Here is a 22,433-nt window from a genome sequence, read left to right as displayed (position 1 = left end):
TGTACCTCAGACTGCCCACAACAAAAGGCCACCCTGGAATGTGCAGTTTTGTCTCACAGCAAAATGCCACAGATGCCACAAGCAATGAGGGAGCGTGCAATTGGCATGCTGACAGCAGGAATGTCAACCAGATCTGTCGCCCGTGCATTGAATGTTCATTTCTCAACCATAAGCCGTCTCCACAGGCGTTTCAGAGAATATGGCAGCACATCCAACCGGCCTCACAACCGCAGACCTCGTGTAACCACACCAGCCCAGGACCTCCACATCCAGCAGGTTCACCTCCAAGATCGTCTGAGACCAGCCACCCAGACAGCTGCTGGAACAATTGGTTTGCACAACCAAACAATTTCTGCACAAACTGTCAGAAACCGTCTCAGGGACGCTCAACTGCATGCCCGTCGTCCTCATCGGGGTCTTGACCTGACTCCAGCTCGTCGCCGTAACAGACTTGTGTGGGCAAATGCTCACATTCGATGGCGTCTGGCACGTTGGAGAGGTGTGCGCTTCACGGATGAATCATGGTTCACATTGTTCAGGGCAGATGGCAGCTGAGAATGTCCCAGTTCTTGCATGGCCAGCATACTCACCGGACATGTCACCCATTGAGCATGTTCGGGATGTGCTTGACCGGCGTATACGACAGCGTGTACCAGTTCCCACGAATATCCAACAACCTCGCACAGCCATTGAAGTGGAGTGGACCAACATTCCACAGGCCACAATTGACAATCTGATAGACTCCATGCGACGATGTGTTGCACTGCATGAGGCAAATGGTGGTCACACCAGATACTGACCGGTTCTGGGTCCCCAGACCCCCAATAGCGCAAAAAACTGCACATTCCAGGGTGGCCTTTTGTTGTGGGCAGTCTGAGGTACACCTGTGCACTACTCATGATGTCAGATCAGCATCCTGATGTGGCACACCTGTGAGGTGGGATGGATTATCTCAATATGGCAGATGTGCCCACTACCACACATTTGGACTGATTTGTGACCACTGTTTGGGAGGGATGGTTATATTGTGTATCTGGAATGAATTTTAGGTCTCTACGTCCATCCCATGGGGAATGGGAGCAGTAACAAAGGTGTTGCATTTATATTTTTGTTGAGTGTATATTCCAGAATAAGAGAAGAGTCGTTTTAGATTAATTTTTCAGAAGTCCATAAAATGAATCAGACGTGCAGATTATCCAGAATGAGATCTCCATATAGGATTGGTCAGGGCTCAGGTAACAACATCTGCCTCTGCTGCCACTGTTGGCTGAAGACAAAGGAACAGGAAAGGGGGAAGGTGTGTCTGGAGACAGTGGGAAAACTGGTAAAGGGAGAGGATCTGATTTGATGGAGAGAAGGAAGGTATATGTGTGTGCAAGGTCCTTCACTAGGCTGAAAGGAAGTAAGCTCGAGAGCATCAAAACACTCCACCATGGTGCAGATAGGAAGAGAGACGAGTAATGTTGGAGGAAGAGTATCTGAACAGTCTTGAGGTGAAGAGAGACGTGATTGTGAGGCTGAAGCTGGAAATTGAAGGTGTGATGTTAAATGCTGTCAGTGTGTATGCCCGACAAGTTGGATGTCATTTAGACGATGAGGTAAAGATGGTGTTAAAGAGACAAATGCAGAAGGACAGATAGTGTGTGTCTTATAGAAATGGCTGTGGTGAACACAGAAGAAGAAGAGGGAGGAACACAGGCTGACAAATGATACTGGAAGATGGTGCACACATTTAGATTATATCTTGTGCAGAAGGTGCAGTTTGAAAGAGATAGGAGGTTGCAATGTGATGTCAGGGTGTAGTTAGGCAGCATCAGGTAGTAGGTTGTAGAATGAGTTTGCAAATCAAGAAGATGAAGCGTGTGAAGGCAACGACGAGGATTAAATGGTGGAAGTTGAAGAAGGAAGAGTTGTGCTCAGTGTTTCGGGGAGGCAAGTCTGGGTACATAACAATAGAAGTCTTTCAGGTTGGTGCAGCACATGTGTGAGTGCAGAGTACATTAGATCGTCTTTGATAGACGTGCTGACAGAAGAAGCCAGGCAGGATTCTCTGTAAACCATGATGTCTGCAGATCTGTAGCGAGAGCAGGTGGAAGCCTGCAGAGGCGGAGGTATGCTCTGGAGAGAGGACGGATGGAATTCAGCAAAACAGAATCCGAGTGTGAATGAGAGGGAGACAGGTGTAGCTGTGAGGATGCAAGGAGGGGTGCAGCTTAAATATTTGGGGTCAATCACCCAAAGCAATGATGTGTGCACAACAGAGATAAAGACAAGTGCAGGCAGGGTGGAGTGGGTGGAGACTTGTGACAGAAGGATAGCAGCAAGCGTGACTCAGGTTCAGCTTTGGCTGCTTTTGAGTGGCGTGCACATCCACAGACGTCTTTCTGCTGTAGGCCAGCACCGTGTCCTTCCTCTGTATCTTATTTATTTTTTATTTTAACTTGAATTAAGGTTGAAGTAGAGCCCATGGAAATGAATACATATTGATTTGATTAAGTTAACTGTAATCATAGTTCTCATCATCAGTCCAACAGCAGGCCAGTTTCAGCCGATTCCTTCAGTCAGCCTCGAGCGACTGTCAAAGCTTCTCACTTTGTTTCTGTGTTGTGTAGGGAACATTTGGCACATGATAGCTCATGTTTTTGTCTAAGTTTGTGTGAATAGTTTGACTGCTGTTTAGTCCATGTTTTCATTTGTGTCTTTAGCAACAAACTTAGTGCCAGATTTTTTCCTTTTTTCCTTTTGAGCAGCACAAACGTTTGGGACGGAGAGTATGGTGCGTGTGGTCTGTTTCCAGATGGCATTTAATATAAATGTGGTCGATTATTACTGAGTGAGACAACAATTAAATAGCCATCTGTTCTTTTTCATGCTACAACTGTTTTAATGAAATAGCAGTGTGATTAAAAGAGCTCACCTGAACGCACATTAGAGGAAGATAAACATGTCAAACCCTTGGAGAAGTCCGTCCTACCACACGAATGTATTTCTGATGATCGTGATAAAGAGGCGCGTGGTAATAAAGAAAGCAACTCCCTGGGCTACGGCCAGAGCATCTGCTGGATGTTTTCCACCTGTAGACGGACAACAGAGCAGCAGAAGAGAGGGGGCTTAGGTGGAGGAAAAGAAGGCCGAAGGGAAAAGTGGTGACTAAGAAACAGGAAGACGCCACAGCTCTGAGAAGCTCAGAACAACCATTGGGTGAGAGGTGGGAGAAACAAAGTGGGAGCATGAGACAGAGAGAGAAGCAGCGTGTCATGGTCTGGGTAGTTTTCCACGGCATCGGCTCCTCCCCGCTGGGTGGAGTCTTTGTTGTTCCTCACCTGATGGCAATCATACCTGCGCACTCAACTGGTCTTCGCCAGATTATCTGCCAACTTTACATGTGAAACCCACCTACCACCTACCTACCTTTTTGAACTGCCAGTCTCTACTGCCTGCCTCCCTGCATTGCATGCAGCACCCACCTGGACCTCTCCTGCCTTCCTCCTCCAAGCAACCCCCACCTGCAAGCTTTGCCCAGTCCCTGCACCCAGTTATCCCTGCCATCTAGTCATAGTCATAGTTTTTCTCTCACCTCAGACGTCTAGTTTATGTTCCTTAATTCTAGTCTGAGATTTCTGTTAGCTTCTGAGCATTGTGAAGAAAGACTCTTTTTGTTACACTGCACCTCTAGCCTCCGGGTTTGAAACTACACTTGAGTCCATCCCATTTCCACTGTGCAATGACACAGCGACCGTTATGTGAAAGTGAGAAGGAAAGGAGAGAAGAGGTGGAGCCTGCTGTGTGCTCTGTAGTGATGTTTATGAGGAGCTCTCTGCCAGCTCCGCTCCTCACAGATCTCTCTTTCCACTGTTTACACCAGTCGCACACAAAGAACCCAGTGAAAGCTACAATATGTCCACCATGCTAACAACACATAGCATTTAGCTTTTCTGACTTTAATGCCTGCATAGCTTTGGCCGCTGCTGGCACAGTGCAATATCCTCAGTATACCCTTTTACTGCAGACAGAAGAAAAATGATCATATTAACTAAAATGGAATAGCACTGTAATTAAGAAGTGACTCACGTAATGACCATGCTCAAAGCACTGACTAATCATATATCCACAAAGTATCATACTTGGAGGTAACGAGAGGTCACCGAGGTGTCGCTGGCACAGAGGGACAGTGGACAGCCTCACACCATATCGAATATTACAAGTAGGTTTTCGTATGATTCAAGTGCAACTATCATTTTTCATGCAGGGATGAGTCCTGCTCTACTCACAGTTGATTTCTGCCCAGGTCTTGAAGATTATCGTACATTGTAAGCAGGTAATTAACCATGTATGGTGTTTCCTCCAGCTTATGTTTAAATAGTTTCACAGTCACAGCAGCTTCCCTGCAGCAGCCTGGGCCTCATTCACTAATATTTGAGTGGAAATGTTCTTAGCCTGTGCAAACCTGCATCTCATTTATGAAACCTGAAGCCTGTTCTGTTCTTGCCACGCTCCGTATGTTAGTGAATCAGAATCGTCTTGAACCAGCAGCCTGCACCTCCAAGGCAAGAGATCAGGAGAAAGTCTGACTGTGAAAATGTGAACAGCAGTGACTGAGGTCCAAAGGGGAAAGCAGAGGAGGCACAGCTTTCCAAAGTATTTCCACGGAAATGACGGCAATTTAAAAAGAATAAATAACGAGCTGAGTGTCGTTTCCTCTGGCAGACTCTTGGTGGCTCAAGTCCAAAAGGAGTTTGAAAAAGACAAACAGGCTACAAGGTGGAGGACACAGACCATGTGATCTGTCAGCCTGCGAGGAGAAACTCACTGCAATAATCAAACAATGATAGAAGTTATTTTCAAAGATAGATAAGAACATGTAAGGTACAATAAGATGAGATAGGAGACACTGTAACACATGTTTAAACTGACAGACGAATCCCAGTCATGTGGACGCTGCACGTGTCGCGGTAAAGAGAGAAGCTGTCGATTTACCTGATCGATCAATGTTCCTGCTGCAAATGAGCTTTCTCTGCATGGTGGACGTGTTTCTTAGAAGTAGAGCCGCTGCTCTTCCCCATCACAAGGCGTCACCACCTGAGTGAGGGGTTGTCCTACTTGGACCGGGACATGATGGAGAGATTACATCTCTACGATGACCTGTGTCACGGCTGCGGCATGAGTGAATGGACCCAAATGCAGGCCCTGACCTGATGCGAGTGAGCTTTATTTACAAGGTGAGGATACAAACAGAAACAGAGATGGCATGTGCAGAAACTAAAGGAAACCTAAACTGGGAAAATTAAGAAACAAGGAACCAGAACCAACAAACCTGAAGTACGAGGGGACTTAGAGCAGAAGCAACACAGGAAATCACAGAACTCAGAGACACGATACTGACAGAGAACAGAGGGAACCCACGGGCAGGGATGACTACACACTGAACAGAAGGAGCACAGAACCAAAGAACTAGAACACAAGAAACGCGGAAGAACGAAGGAGCTAGGAATCAAAACCAAGAGACGAGCAAGGATAAATAATACAAAACAGACTCAGGACCATGACAACCTGGGAAGACTTCAGGGTTTCCCTGGATGAGCTGGACGAGGTGACTGGTGAAAAGGTTGTCAGGGTTTCTCTGCTGCTACCACGGCAACCCGTTCCCTCCCCCCAAAAAATGGATGGGTGGAGGTTAAAGCCTGCACCTTCTTATTGAGCATTTTAGAGCTTAAGGTGTTTTTGTTTACAGTTTGAAAATATAAAAAAAAAGAAACAACAAGAACAATAATAATGTGTATTATTATTAGTAGTAGCCTGTTCATTTTAAGGCAGCAAAGATGTCATTTGTTCTGTAGAGGAAGCTGTGATTGAGAGCAGCTCACCTCTCATTAATGTTCGAGGGTAAAAGGTCTAAGCATGAAACCTTTGATAAAGATTATTAAGAATAAAGATGATGTATCTGCTCATATATCCACATGTGGAGTGGCGTGTTTGTGCAAATGTGGCCTTGTAAGGAGAGAGGCAGGTAGACCTGGGTGAGTCCCCATTGGCTGCCCACAGGCTGCACTGCCTGCTGGGTAAGACCCACAGGATCAGAGATTAGGACTTTTTACAGACTTCCTGTATCGGGGTGCTGTGGGTCCAAAGATCAACAGTTTGCATGCAAACCAACTGAGATAAGAAATTATTGATAAATCACAGATTTGTGCGGGAAACATTTGTACTCATGAGCTACGCAGAATTGTGCAAACGCATTGTTAGTAAGTGTATTCAAGCCCATTGTTCCAGAAGTCCTACAGCCTTCATACTGAGAGAGCTCACACAGTATAGACTGTTTTGGGGCAGGTATGCTCGTAGTGTCTCCTGCATCAGCCATAATCACACATAGGGCTGGGTATCGTCACTGATTTCTAGAATCGATTCTATTCACAAGGTCCTGAATCGATTCGATCCACAGTTCGATTCAAATTGATTCGATTCGATTCGATTTGTATCTGGGAAATATTGCCTCAGACAGTCAGAAATATTATAATTCAGATCAGTACATTTACATATTTTTGTATGTATAAAAAGGAAGCTGACACTTTCCAGACTTTATCAAAGGTGTGAGCGTCACAGCAGAGGCCTTTGTGTCAAAGTAGCTGAAGATAAAACAGAAAAACATGAAGGTGATTTTCCTGGCCTGGGATTTTATACAAATGTTCTGCAGTACATCAAAAACAAAAGAAAACCATTAATCAACATATGAACGTTACCTCTGATGTTACAAAGGTTTTATTAGAGACACGGCGTTTTGCATTTTGTATACTTTTAAAAAGTTTAAATTTGTTCAGAAGCCTGTTGAACGGCAGAAATAACGGTAGACTTGTGCGTAACAAGCAAGCGAATAATGCAGAAAACAGATTTTTAGACAGGAAACTGTTCTTGAAGTACAGAGAAGGAGAGGGAGAGAGAGAGCTGTGCATGACATGTGATTTTATCCTGGTGGAAGCAAAACAGCAAAAGTCAGAGTGAATCCATGACGATGTTTATGTGAAGCGTAGTTTGGATCTTCTTTTGCTGCTGGTTCAGTCAATGTTGTTTGGAGAGAGATAAAACTAACAGCTTTAGAAGCAGCACAAAAAGGGCGTGAACACAAAGCGCGGACCCGCCGAAACATCAGAATCAGCGAGCTGTCGGCTTTCAGCCCCGACCGTGTTCGTGCCGTCGGGTGAGAAAGTCACATCTCACTGATTCTGATCTTTGTGTTTAGGTCTTTGTGCAGAAGCCGTGTACCTGCTTTGTGAGGTTTCACCTGAGATTCTGGAATTTTGGGCAAAATACATTTATATAAAAAAATAGATCCAGGATTTTAATGAATCGATATCACGTTATCCAAGCCAGAATCGATTTTAATCGATGAATCAATTATTAAAACCCGCCCCTAATACACACATGCACGCTCACTATGACACAAATAGAGAATCTTAGCTAACTGGGGGAGGCCTCCTTCACGCTGCTGATCGAACACTGCGGACACACCTCATCCATAATGCACACAGAGAGGAAACACTATGCCACCTCCTCTTGTCCCTGTGCCTTCATCCCCCCCCTCCCTCCCCCTCCTTTTGAAAGGCAAAAGGGGAAAAGTAAAAATGCCTCTCCTCTGATGTTGAGCAGTAACCCAAGCAACCGATGTGCAAGCACGTGTTTTACATGAAATGAGGCCATGACCCACACGTACATGCTTACAGAGAATACACACACACACACACACACGTGCTGTTCACACACAGACTTTGTCTAACCACATTTATCTAGTACCGGGCCTAGGCATGAGCCTTCACAATGATGGATCTCCCTTCTCACTCTCACACTCAATTGTCACCAGTGGCTCCCCAGTTTAATCAGTCATGCTGTCCAAGTAAAGTACAATAGGAACATGTGCACACATGTAGTATGTAGAAAAAGGCTTAGATACAGGTCAGGTGACTTTTCCAGAAGAGTACTACCTCTAAGGCGTTGAATGCCTGTGTTGAATGTCACAACAACGCAGCAACAACAGGCACAAATAGACACAGGTTTGCATTAGTCGAATGGATAAACTACCGTATTTTCTGCACTATAAGGCTCACTTAAAATCAACAGTGTGCTTTATGTATGAATTCTGGTTGTTCTTACTGACCTCGAACCAATTTTATGTGGTAAAAATCAAAAATCTGTCAAAAATGTTTTAGTACGACTTTGGTAGCTACGAAGCCGCACCGCTTGATGGATTGTTGGAGCATTACAGCTGCGGTAGTCAGGAGCCTCACGGAGTAATCTGGGTCCAAAACTCCATCGGCTGCAGGTCCCAAAGTCAAACAAACACTGAGAGTTAAAAACTTTCATCTTTAATAAAATGATCAGTGTTGCTGCTTTACCAGTTTAACATCCAGGCATCCATGAAAACAGGATTTATTACATTTAACAGAGTTAGAAGTTAGCAGGAAGTTAGCTCGCTAGTTTCCACCTAAACATGATATAGCATGTTCTGACTGAGATCACTTCCAACATAAATGAAGACAGAAAACTAAACAGCGGTCTTCGTAGACCGTGAAGGCCGGGTCCTCCAAAGGATGTGGCCTAGGTTTTGGGACACAGCTATAATGATGTGCTACGTGATCGCTAGCGACACAGCTATGTTAGCATAACATAAACAGTGAAGCTGGAGGATGAATGCTAACATTTTTCCCCTCGATAAAAGTTAACGTGAGTGTTCTCGGTGGTCAGGGACAAATGTAATCGCATGGCAGGATGCTGTAAACGGACCAAACTTCAGTCAGGAGAACAACTGAGATAATCCATCCACAATATGAGGTTAGTCATTAATGTACTGCAACAACGTGGAAACAGAGCAGCTGCAGAGAATTCAACATTAATGAATCAATGGTAGGAAAGTGGAGGAAGCAAGAAGAATGAGTTGAGTAAAGTTTGACTTATCTGTTTCCAGAGGTGGGACCAAGTCATTGTTTTGCAAGTCTCAAGTAAGTCTCAAGTCTTTATCCTCAAGTCTCAAGTCAAGTCTCAAGTAATGTCAGGCAAGTCAGACTCGAGTCTCAAGTCACTGGTGTAAAAGTCCGAGTCAAGTCACAAGTCTGAAATTTTGAATTTCAAGTCCTTTCGAGTCTTAAAAAAAAAAAAAAAAAGCATGTTGCAGTTATGCTAAATGTAAATATTAGACCATGTAATTTTTAAATCTGTGTTTTTCTCAACACATGACAAAATAGTGAACTTAGAAAATATACACAAATTGTGAAATTGCACCTCTTTAAAATGCAGCTCAATTAAACCTAGCTCCAAGAATAATTTTCACCAACAGTTCTGAGATAAGCTGCATGTTATTCTTGGATGCGGTTGTAGGACCGGCTTTAAAACCGCATGACAAAAATATCATACATATTAAAAAAAACTGCATCACCAACGTAGCCTGGAAAACATTTGCTAGTTAGATGAAGTCAGCTATCTCATCTTAGCATATTTATATGCATATTTATAATCATACGGTTCTTGGAGTGAGTGCACACACTCATGAAGTTTAGTAACTTCAGGTCACTGCAACAAGCCCAGGTAAAGTTTACCGACGGATGGGTACAGGACCTTGAAATGCACCGTGTAGAAAGTAAAGACCATCGTACGTATCATAAGTTTACCAGTCTCACAAATCGTCTTCATAAATACACATTCCTTAACCGTTTATTAATAGGACCTTTGAGCTCAAGGGTAATTAATTAGTAGTGGAAATAATTTCTGGTAGCATCACAGAAATGTAGCAGTGACAATAATACTGTATGCTGTAATCGTACTGGGCAATTAGTGATACTAAAACCTGTTTTATCCTGTGAATAAAAGTATATGTTTTTGTCAATGTACCATAATAACAGAAGCGAAACGCAATATTGTGTCAGGACAATTCACTATTTATGCACAATAAACAAAGGAGCATAGCGCGACAATTTCTGTTCAGTGCCAGACTTGCTTGTAACCTATTTCACCAATTATGTTATGAAAATGACGCATTAACTACAACAGCAGACTGACCTTTGTGGGAATGCTTGGAGCAGACTAACCTGTGAGCTGGAGGGTTCTGGGACGTTATATTTGATCTTTGAATGGCTGCAATCCAGTCGCGTCTTTGTTACTTCGGAAACATGGCTCGAACAATTTCTCTTCAACGACGTAATCCGATAACAACCGATCTCTTTACCCGTCGGCTTCCCGTGGCTGTCATGCGACCGGCTATTGCAGTTAATAACACAACATCTTCTTGCCATTTTTTGTGTTTCTTTTTATCGCTGTGTGACTGATTTCAATTGAAAGCCTGCGTGCGCTAGTACCTCTTGCCACGAGTTCCCAGAATCCTTTGCGGTTTACCCCTGAATGACGTCACATTTTCAATCTCTATATAATATGCATGTTAAATTTTATATTTGGGGTAAAATATCAAGTCTTTTCAAGTAAACCGGTTCAAGTCCAATTCAAGTCCCAGGTCATTGGTGTAAAAGTCCAAGTCAAGTCACAAGTCTTAGAACATTTTTTCAAGTCAAGTCTAAAGTCATAAAATTAATGACTCGAGTCTGACTCGAGTCCAAGTCATGTGACTCGAGTCCACACCTCTGGTTTTTGCCGCTTAATGCTTAATCCGAAAAATACGGTAGGAGTCAGTTTTAACTTAATAGAAATTCCTTTGTTCAGTTCAATTCAAGTTTTAGTTCTGTAGTACCAAATCATAATAAGCACTTTATATTGTAATGTAAAGAGGCTACAGTAATTGTGGATAACGTTTAGCAGAGGTCAGCAGTTTTGGATCTGTGTTACACTCGCCCTCTCAACACCTCTGTCTGTCCTCTTGATCTCAGCTCGAGCTCACGCCCTAACCTTTCGTTCCTTGTGTCTCACTTAGTCCTTCCTATTGTCGTTGTTCTTTTAGCTCCAGTTGCTCGGCTTCACTCTCTCAGCCTTTGTCCACTGTATTATTCACACTCAGCTGTCTCCCTATCTTTCTGTCCCTCTCTGCCCCTCCAGCAGAGAAGAAAACATTACGCAGCATCAGCCAGCAGCAATGTGGGTTCTGATATAGGAAATCTGTATCAAGGAGCTATGAAGTTCCCTGTGATAAGCTAGAAGGGTGTGACTGTTCCTACTGCTGCAGGAACACTGCTGCTGCAAAAAGGAAGTGCCAGACAATCCTTCAGAATAGGACAAGTGACAGAAATGTCAGAATAAGACTGCCTGTGCTTTCCCAAAGCTAGGACATGGGCTAACATACACAACCATAACCAGTCCATCCCATATACACATGCTTTAATGTAAAAGAGGAATTTTCATTTTCATCTAAGGTAATCTAATCAAAGCTAATCTAGTAAAATTGATTGTTAACACACAGCTGGATTCTTCCGCAGGTCTGTTCAGATAAAAGTGCACTGGATGCACCGTCTCACTCTTCTTCTGCAGGAAATGAAATGATTGATTGCTGCCTACTTCAGTCAGTTCAAAAACATCAGGGAGAGAAAGAAAAATATAAAGAAATTCGTTTGTAAATGGCAGAAAATACCAAGTTAATATGTTTATTAGACACCTCTAGTGTGGCAACTTGGCATTTAATTTAATGCAAATTAAAATGAAAAAGAAGCGAGTTCAGGTCTGTGCTGCAGGAGCACGGACTGTGTGCTGATCTGTGTTGTGTTACGACTGGCTCAGATAGTTTATTAGCAGCACAGTGGACAAAGGCAAAGCGCTCCAAAGTACAAATTACCAAAATGATTGTATAAATAAATAATTTCATAAATTTTCTGTGCATTGCCAGTTTAACCTCCTAGGACCCGGATACATCACATTTTGGGTTATTTAGACCAAAATACTCAATTTTGCTCTACAAGGGCCTGATATCCACTCACGAGGACATTATACTGCTACTGTTCTATTGAAATTTTAAACGAATATCCTCATATGTGGCTCTCATTTTTCTTAGAAACAAAAATAAGGTAAAAAAAAAAAGTAGTGCAAACTTGATTCCAGCTTTGTCACATTTACCCTTCGATCTTTTCAGGCTGCTCTAAAAGTCAGTGTGTGTTTGCTTTCATGACAAGCTGGGTCTTCATTTTCCCAACAGCCAGGCTGTTTAGATGCTGCTGGCTTTGGACACACAGCAGATCACTGATGATCAGGAGTTGCACAATATTAATACTCTGGAAAACAGAGAGGGTTAGGGTTAGGGGTTAGCTCCTTGACTGGTTGCACAGTCATAACAAGAAAGCTGTTAAAGAAACACAGCTGACTATCAGCTTTCTTCTAGAAAACCTTGAGATTCTGAGGGACGGTCTGGGGCATCACCACCCCTGCATTTTTTCACCTACTGCAAGTGCCACTGATAACGCCTCCAGGCATTATGAAAGGACTCTTGAGCTTGTTGGTGGGCCTTGAAGAGTAGCAGGTGTCTATTAGACATCATGAGAGTGCTAACAGCATTGTGCCTTCATAATGCAGCGAGCCCAGAGGAGCAGGCAGTCCTCTGTGATGGGGGACTCTTGATTGCCTAGCAGCAGTAGCTAAGCAAAGCACTTAGAGACCTGCAAGCCTCTCAAGAGAGGTTAGCATTCTTAGCTGTTGATTGCTATGGTGAACCCACCTCCAGCTGTAAGAGGACATAAGGCACACACACACACACACACACACACACAACGAATGCTGTCAACTGCCGCCTACACAACAACAAACTGCATTAGGTTTTAGAGCTGATGAGACAGGTGTCCATGAGATGGAGAGCTTTTGTTTTAACACAGATGAAGAAGATAACGACACAAACTTTCACTCGTTTTCACAGCGTAAGTGTATAAAAGGAGAGAAGGTGCAACAGGATTATTGTAAACTCTTCACCATCTTCACTGGGACACTGAGTTAGATCACAAAAACACAAATCATGATCAACTTGTGCATCACATTCTCTTATAAGTATGGCTGTGTGGGATACTGCCTGTATTTTATGATTCATGACACGCCAGAATGTGACAGTGCAGCATCGCTTGTGTGCCTCATTAGCCACCCAATGTGCTGTGCACGGCTCCTCTGAATGCACTTACACGCACACAATAAAGGGCTAAAGATCAGCTACGTCAGTGGGAATATTTCCAGTGGCACATGCTCGAGCTAATGTGGGATAATGCAAAGTAATGTGTGTGTTTGTTTGTGAAAGTGGAAAATAAATGGTTATAATATTCATGCATGGTAGAAAACAGCAGCCAGTTACTAAAAGGAGCCGAAGAATAAAATGTAATCAAATTTAGGAACTCATTTAAAAGCCCAGAGCCACGGCTGACGTTCGCAGAGCTACTGGGCTAAAAAACAACCAGTGTGAACGAGGTGTTGGTTCAGCGGTGATCTGATGGCCAGTCAGTGACCCAAACCTGTCCTGAATGAGTGGATGGGTTTACTGATGATGATAACCACAGTTTTTTATGATTTCCCTGTGATGTGATTGGACCGAGCTGCTCTGCCTGGTGTTAAATGCCAGCTTTTGGAGTCTGTTTCACTTTCCTGGTCACATCCGATTTAAACGTGTCTGTAAGAAAAAAACAGTGTTATTAGAAATTACACTCTGTGTGCTTTTTAAAGAACATAACAAGCACCTGAATGTTTCACTCTCGGCTCCCAGTAAGCGTTTGTGAGTTGCGTTTGAGACGGGGTACAGCGACGCCCTATACTTTACATGCAGATGTAATCTGCTCTTTCTCCTTTCACACATGTCCTTATATTTATAGCCACATAAACAGACTGTACATATACATGTAAATAAGCACGATGGCTCTGCGATTCGTGCTGTTGCCTCTAAGTTCGAATCAGCAGCAAGCACTGAGATTGTGAGGCACCTTCCTTCCTTCCTTCTTTCCTTCCTTCCTTGCTGAATGAATCCAGGAAAGACACTGTACCTCAGAGATGTGTGTTTCTGTGTGTGTCTGCACATTTGCAAGATTCATACAGAATAAAACTGCTTTGTACAAATGGTTATCTTAAAACATGTGGACAGGCTTCCCTCTATTTCTGTATTACAACCCAATACTCATCATACACTATTTCTTTTTTCGTTACAAATTTCCTGCTTCACAGTTGAATAAAAATAAAGATTTTCCTCAGACAGAGTGGAAAAGGAGCAATTAGTATTCCAAAAAAGTCTCGGTCCATTCTCCAAGGAAGCGTCTCTGCTGTCCTATTGTTGTTCTGCTGTGGTTATTTCAGTGTTTTGATGTCTGTACGACTGTTCACCCGTCTCTCCCTGCCTTTGCCCGCTCTTCCTTTCAGCTCTAATGTTTTTCTGTCCAGGTTTTATGCAGATCTTTTCAGGCCACCGGGTGCAGACATCTGAAAGAATGTGGAGGTGTAAAGCAGCTGTTCTTGCACTTCTATTATTCTCAGTCCGATTCTTGCCACTCCAGGCTAATCTGAATATGCATGTCTACAGTATGTAAATTCTTCTGTCTGCCCCTTGCTGTGTGTGTGTGTGTGTGTGTGTGTGTGTGTGTGTCTAAATGCATGCACAGACAGTAATAGTGTTGCTGTCCCTCTTTTAGACAGACACACAGACACAAACTACCTTATTATTATTAATAATAATGATAAATCCTTTATTTAAACAGGTAGTGTCATTGAAATCCAGAAACTTTTCTTAGGAGGGACCTTTGTACAAAAGAAATTGAGAGGTGGCCTCATCATTAAACGACACATCACAAATCACAAATTAAGAGAAACCTTTACCAGAGTAGGAGTCAAACAAATATAAGTCTTTAAATGTTCAGGTCCAATCAGTACTTTTAGCTTCAGTTTGTTTTTGTAGCTCGACCCATTTATAGACAGCAAAGTATTTACATCCAGGTTTTCCAAGTTCAGTGTGAGCAGAGGTTACAGCTATCTCAGAGTTGTTTTTATGTTTTAATCCCTTTAATATTAGATGAAGAACTTAACTTGTGTCATCTTAAATAGGAACCACCTGAAAACTAGCAGAAGACTGCCTCCGCATTGCTGTGGCAAAACTTCAGCCTTAAGAGCCTAGCGTGGACTCACCTAATACAGCGCTCATTTTATCAGGAGTGATGGACGCTGAGAGCAATGTCAGAGACAGTAATGAGGGAACAGGCAGAGTGGGACCACTCTTATGGCTTTATTACTTCATTTGGCTTCATGGCACCAGTTCATCAGCACCTGCCAATCAAATCCTGCCGTGGAGTGCGAGCCCTGGTATCTGTTAGATGGGTTTCATTCTCCTCAAAGGTGCAAATGCGCTAATAGCATAGCTATCACAGTAGCTTTGCTTCATCGTCTGAATGCAGAGAGGTAACAGCACCGGCCAACGAGAGCAAACAGAATCGCATGATATTAAACAAAAGAGACAATTTTCAGCATACAAATGTGGCGTGTTGCATGTGCTGCTACGTGTGCAGACATACTCTGTGTGAGTGTCCTGACCGGACTGTGTGTTTAAATGGAAAGCACCGAGTGTTTGAAAGCTTGCAGCAGAGATGATAACAGACAGTGACGATACTCGGTGATTCCCTCCTGACTGAGGCTCATCCTGTAATTTCACTGTGTGTGTGTCTGTTTGTGTGTGTGGGAGCCTGGAGATGTATTTATGTTTCTATCTCAATATGAGAAACACAGGGAGGCACTTATCAAACGTGTTTCCTCTTCTGGTATGATAATGATGCCACGGCTTTGGGTACCTGCCAGGAACGACTACTGATCAGATACCAGTGTTCGGTTTGTGGACGTGAGAATGGTTAAAAGAGTACACCCACTGTGCAAGGTGACGTCGGAGTGACGTCTTTCATACGTCATTTTTGGACGTATAACTTTGGTCCACTGAAGGGGCCGTATTGGTCACTTTACTTTGTCCAGTATTATTTTACATGTTAACGGGGATGTGAATGTTTTTAATATTTCAAGACATTTTATATAATCTTAGTTTTAATCTGGTTACAAATAAACAAGTTGATTAACTGAAATAAATAAACCAAAATTTCAATTTAAAAAATGACCTGGTGCAAAGTTCAAACGTTGAACCTCATGTTGAACCAGGACCTAGTTTGGACGTCCAGAACTGGTGTTGGACTGATGAACCCAGTACAAACTGGAGCTGCACCTCCAGCGTTTAGTGGGTGAATTTACTGAACTGGTATTCATTAGTAATTAATTTGGGGACAAGAAAAAAGTGCACGATAAAAAGAATTATTTGTCTCATTTTAACTCAGTGTGAGTCACAAAGTCTTTACTGCTGTCTCTCACACACGGCAGGTAAAGTAAGCTGATGATACGTGTTCCCGATGTCAAATTGTTGCACTGAATATAAAGTGGGAGTATTATCTTCCTCCATCCTGCTGGTAACTGGTTCATGTTGCTGACTAGGGATGGGTATCGTTTAGGTTTTATCCGATACCGGTGCCAAACCGGTACTTTTGAAACGGTGCCGGTGCTTAAACGGTGCTCAAACCGGTGCTTAAAGAATGGAGAACACCAACTTTGTCCAAAAACCTCTCATGTTCAGCTGTTTTTTGTAAAAAGATAACAATGTTAGCCTTTTCTGCAGCTATGGGGCATATATGGTATCACTCTTGGCTGGAAGCAGTGCTTAAACAATGGAAAAAACACAAACTTTGTCCAAAAACCTCTCATGTTTAACTGTTTCCCACTTTTTCTTTGGTCATTTTAGCCTTTTTGGCCAGGGTGAAGGGAGTATCTGCCATCAAACAAGAGGACAGCTGCATGTAGCTATGATGATGTTTGCTAGTTCACCTTACATGCATTAATGTAATAACGTGGTTAGCCTACTCAACGTAAATTACACACGGACAACATTAAGCTACTCACGCAGAGAAGAACGGCTGCTGCTGCATCATCATCCTCATCATTTCTGCTACACTGGCAGGGCTAGGGGCCAGGACTCTCCTCTTCGGGTTTTTGGGGGATGTTGCTAACTCCGGTCCGATAACAGGCACCACACCCGCAGTAGATGTTCAAGGTTCAAGGTTCTTTATTTGTCACATGCATAGTTATACAAGTATAACACACAGTGAAATGTAGCCTGACACGCTCCTCGACATGTGCAAAAATGGGGGGATGGGGGGGGGGGGGGATAGAGGAAGAACATTATATATATATATATATATGTATATATATATATATATATATATATATATATATATACATATATATATATATATATATATATGTATATGTAGTATATACATTGGGTGAATGTGCAGTAGTAGCAGCAAGCAGGTGAATTCTGTACATTAATATGAATAGACATCTGACTATTTTACAGGATAGACAATATAAACATATTTAAAATTAAAGGAATTGAAATGTACATTGTGCCTTGGTTTAGTGTCTGGAAGAGTCCTGACTCAGTCAATTATAGATGATGTGAGAGGGCGGGTGTGTGTGTTTAGGGCACGGATGGCTTGGGGATAGAAGCTCCTCTTGAGTCTCTCTGTCCTTGCCTGGATGATGAGGAACCTTCTACCAGATTGCAGAAGTTGGAACAGTTTGTTGCCAGGATGGGACGGGTCCTTCAGTATCTGCTCTAGTCCGGCATCTCCTAGTGTAGGTGTCCTGAAGCGGGGGGAGAGCAATCCTGCAGCAGCGTTCTGCTGTACGGATCACTCTCTGGAGAGCTTTTTGGTGATGTGCTCGGTGTGAGGTCTCGCAGCAAGCTATCAAATACGGCGCATTTCTCGGCTTTTAGAAAAAACGCTATGCGTTGCCAGGTGTTTCATCAGATTTGAGGTGTTACCTCCTTTGACAGTATCACAGTATCAGCTTAAAGCACTTGTTGCTGCTGAGTTTGCATCTTTTGCTGTGAAGTACAGCCAGACTTTTGACCGCTTCGCCTTGGACATTTTTAATCTGTAGCTCTGCTCTAAAGTACGTACCTGGACCCGCCTACTATCCTCGGAAACGTAAAATGATTGGCTAGAATCTAAAGTGTATCACAGCTCAGGAAAAAAAAGCACTGAAATAAAGCAATCTGCAAACCTCATTTTTCAATCAGCCCTGACAGCGTTCGTTTCATGGCGGCTTTTAAAACTGATTCCACTTAAGAAAATACTGTAGGTGTTTAAAGAAAGTACCTTCTGTCCTCAGTCTGTATGCTGAGTGTTGGGAGCCATTGTTGAAGTTTCACCTCCATTACAGACTGTATGTGACACAATGATGTGTTTGACGTGTCAAAGACCTGATGTTTCAGAGCTGTTTAAAAAAGAATTCGTCTGATTTCTTTATATTTTCCTCTATGACTTTTCCATTTTTTGGACAAACACAGTGAATCATGTAGCAAAACATTTTCTCATGTACATCATAGACTAATAGCAGGTGTGTACAGGGCATGGAATTAATTTGAAACTCTAAATAACTTTATAGAAAAGAGAAACTAAGATAATGCAAAAGATTGATTCAAGAGAAAACACCAACAAATCCATTTGAAGTCTTAATTATTAAAACGTCACTTCCTCGCTAACTCGAGGATTTTATTATTTATGTCCAAGTAAAACATGGAAGAACAATTCTACAGAAATCATTTGCTAAAACTTCTGTTGAGCACAGGAGAAAACTTGCTCACACAATATGAATCAGACGAGCTGCATCTTCAGCGAATTGTAGAAAATGTTCGGTTGCTCAGTTCAAAGGCGCCATGCTTGTTTTGTTCCTCCTTTAGTTGTAAATTACCTTACTATTTTTGTGCAAATGGTTCTTGCTGTATTTAAATTAAGTGAAATAACCCAAAAAAGTATAAATAAAAGCAGTGATGAATATTGTTACGGCAGTCTGGCAACGAAGAAGCGGCGAGCAGGTCCAGCTGGCTGCGGCGTGGATGTTAGCCGGACAGTCAGCTAGCTTGAACAGCAGAGCTTTAGCGGTGCGATGCCATAATAATGGCTGTTACAATATGTGGCAGTAAGTCTTAGACACATAAAGCTGACACGTGTTTTAATGGAGCAATTTAGTTGTATTCTTCTCCAGCGTCACTGCGTGCCATCAGTAATAGTCTCAAATCAAAATAGAGAAATCCACTTATCTTTCTTTTCATGGAAAGATGCTCTGTGAGTTTTTTTCTTCCAGCATGAACTGAATGTCACGCTGGGCAGCTACAGATTTATTTCACTAATCAGGGAACAGTAGTGGACTAACATCAGCAGAAATCTGAAGGTAAAACAGCATCAAGTCATAATATTTGACTCGTTATTTTTACTCTTTTCTTTTTTTTTTTTTGTCATTCTCCAGGTTAATGATCAGCATTAAGAGCTCATAAAAGGGATTATTTACTGTATAGTCTTTTTATTTGATCACCTGTAACAAAAACAAGAAAAACTAAAAATTAAGTTTTAATTTATTAGGCAAAATAACAAACTGAACATATCAGATATCCTAATCAAATAAAGTTAATAGTGCACTTTACAGTTTTTGGACAGCAACAATAATTATATTTCAACATAAAAACTATTGATTTAGGTAAATACAAGTGTTAACACTGAGTGTTGGTCTAATAAATCTGTCAAGCACTGTCTGTATTAGTGCATGCAAAACATTTTTTTAAGTTATTCAACTCAAATCACAACAACAGTTGCATCAAGGTGCTGTACGTTGTAGATAAAGACTCTACAGTAATATGAATTATGAGACTGAAAGTTGAAAAACAAGAGCAAGAACTGAGACATAACAATTGTTTGCATGAACTAAAATCAGAAACCATGTTCATGTCAGCTGATCAGTGACTCATACTAAACTTGGGCTAATTGATTCCAAAAGCTTTACACAGCACAAGTGACGGCGTCTTGTTGTATTGTCACAGCAGACATATTTGTGATGTTTTTCCTAGATAATAGATAGTTACCCAAAGACTGCCCATGTACTGTGTGTCAGTGGTACAGTACTGTGTGTCAGTGGTACAGTAGTGTGCGTCAGTGGTACAGTAGTGTGTGTCAGTGGTACAGTAGTGTGCGTCAGTGGTACAGTAGTGTGTGTCAGTGGTACAGTAGTGTGTGTCAGTGGTACAGTAGTGTGCGTCAGTGGTACAGTAGTGTGTGTCAGTGGTACAGTAGTGTGCGTCAGTGGTACAGTAGTGTGCGTCAGTGGTACAGTACTGTGTGTCAGTGGTACAGTAGTGTGTGTCAGTGGTACAGTAGTGTGTGTCAGTGGTACAGTAGTGTGTGTCAGTGGTACAGTACTGTGTGTCAGTGGTACAGTAGTGTGTGTCAGTGGTACAGTAGTGTGCGTCAGTGGTACAGTAGTGTGTGTCAGTGGTACAGTAGTGTGCATCAGTGGTACAGTAGTGTGTGTCAGTGGTGCAGTAGTGTGTGTCATGGGGTTACAAAAAGTTATATTGTTACAAAAAGTCTTAAAAACGTTGATTTTCTTCCTTGACATGGTACATGGACATGTTTTTGAGGCAGAGCTGTCTCTTAGCTTACTGTTGATTTTGAGCTTGCAGATGTTGATGTGATGAATTTTTTATCCATGTGGAATAAAACAGACAGAAAAATGAGGCCCAGTTCAAAGAGGCCTTTGAACAACCAGGTTTGGAGTTCAAAGATTCCAGCACTGCTCGCTCTGAACTTTCAGGGAAGCTGTATGCAGTTTTCCTTTGATTTATTTGTTTTATTTGTCAGCACTAGAGCTTTTTATTGGAATAACTATATTTTGGTATTTAGAATTTCATATCTTGCTATCTTTTATGTCTCATATCTTTTAGGGTACACTGTAAGTTTCAGTTCCAGTCCTAGTTTTCTCCAGATGTGCTTCTCAGAGGTTCTTGGATCCATGTGATGTATCTCAGTGTTAATTCTGATGTGCTGTGTGGTGTTGATTACAAGCCAACTCTGTTTTTAACTGACCTTTGCTTATTTTCCTCCCAATGCACATGACAAAAATAAAGACACCTGTATTTTCTGTTCCTTGTGTACCTGTTGTCCCGCTGACATCATCTCGTTATAACTGTAATGTTTTACTTTTTGTTATGTTTGCAGAGTTGATTGATGGTGCTGATGTATTAGTATGAAAGTCTGTTAGGAGGCTGTTTAATAACCCAGCACAAGCAATGACGCTCAGCAACGGTATTATTACGCTTCAGCAGCCTCAATTTCCCATAACGCTGTTTCCAGTGTTTGTGTCCGAACGTATTTCTGTGTGTGTGTGTCTGTGTGACTGAGAAAGAGAGTGTAGTGTGTGTGTGTGTGTGTGTGGTCTACATGAGAGACCAATCACAGACATTTGATTTTCTGCTATAACTCCGGTGTTTACATACATAACATCATCAGCTGACTGTATCACTCTCCCAGCATGGTTGCTATCGAATAAACCTGGCAAACATTAGGCTGTGAAGATGAAGGCACAAACCATGACAGAAATAACTGTTGATGATGATGATGATGATGAAATGACTTCTGCCCTCGCTTAGCCTTTGACTACAGTGCCACTCAGTTTTAATGTTGTTGCAGAGATATATATATTTGAGCACTTAAGAGGCAAGAGGAGGACAAATGGCAACTGCACAGAGCCAGGTTATTGGATAGTATGGCTTTTGCAGTGCTATTAGGGCTTAATGTAGTGCTGGTCAAAGGGGGGAGGGAGGGAATGGACGGAGCAGCTGATGGACAGCAAAGAGGTCAGTGGACAGGAGGGGGGGCTGATGAACACACATACTTTTTAGCTGCACAAAAGTTGAGTTTAAAAAAGAACTTATTGTTGATGTTGCGCTTGGCGAGCTTAGCGAACGCGTGCAGTGGATTTCCATCGCGCTGCACGCTCACATTCATGCATCATTGCAGTCAGTTTGGCTCTTCGTTACAGTGTGTTGCATCCATCTGTTGCTGTAATTAAAATACAGAAGAATATTACACATTGCTAATGTGGTGTCACTGACTGGCTGCCAGTGGAGCAGAGTTGTGCGTGCTGAATGTAGAGCTCGGTGGCAAATTAAAAAACTTGAACTCCCGACCCCGGCTCTGTTATTCTCTGTGGAGATTTTACTGAGAGATTTTCCTTCCACTTGTCTCTTTAGAGGGAAGGGTCACTGCAGAGTGATCCCACTCATACTATGATGCAACAGTTCAACTTTAATGGAAACAGGATGTTGGTGCCCTCGTTCAGATTTGTTCATCTTGAGCATCTCTGCTTTCCTGGGGGGTTTCTGCCTCCCTTTAACACCACTTACGCTAAACTCTGGGATTCTCCACATCGTCACACCTGAGTCTGACTCGTGTATCGGTGAGCTAATGCACTGGTGCCACGTGAAACCCCGATGCTGCTCATTTTACCTGTTGACTTCAGATGAACAGTTAACACTTGCTGCCAGGTGAAACCCTAGCACTGTTCGCCGCTAAGCCTCCGGGCCTCAGCGCAGTGACCAAACATGGCCACCGAGTTTCTAGCCACATGTATTATTCACC

General features: G+C 42.5%; 1 protein-coding gene across 1 annotated transcript in view; it reads left to right on the top strand.

Moving 5' to 3' along the window:
* The window catches only part of kcnh2b (potassium voltage-gated channel, subfamily H (eag-related), member 2b), a 245,359-nt gene that overhangs the window by 26,321 nt on the left and 196,605 nt on the right, over positions 1-22,433 (top strand). The window lies entirely within an intron of this gene.

Source organism: Mchenga conophoros, linkage group LG9, assembly GCF_057382185.1.
Source record: "Mchenga conophoros isolate Kocher_MC1m ecotype Shallow Benthic linkage group LG9, M_conophoros_male_GT1.1, whole genome shotgun sequence".
Classification (NCBI taxonomy): Eukaryota; Metazoa; Chordata; class Actinopteri; order Cichliformes; family Cichlidae; genus Mchenga; species Mchenga conophoros.
The sequence above is the reverse complement of the archived record's forward strand: the minus strand, read 5'-3'. Positions and strand labels throughout refer to the sequence as shown.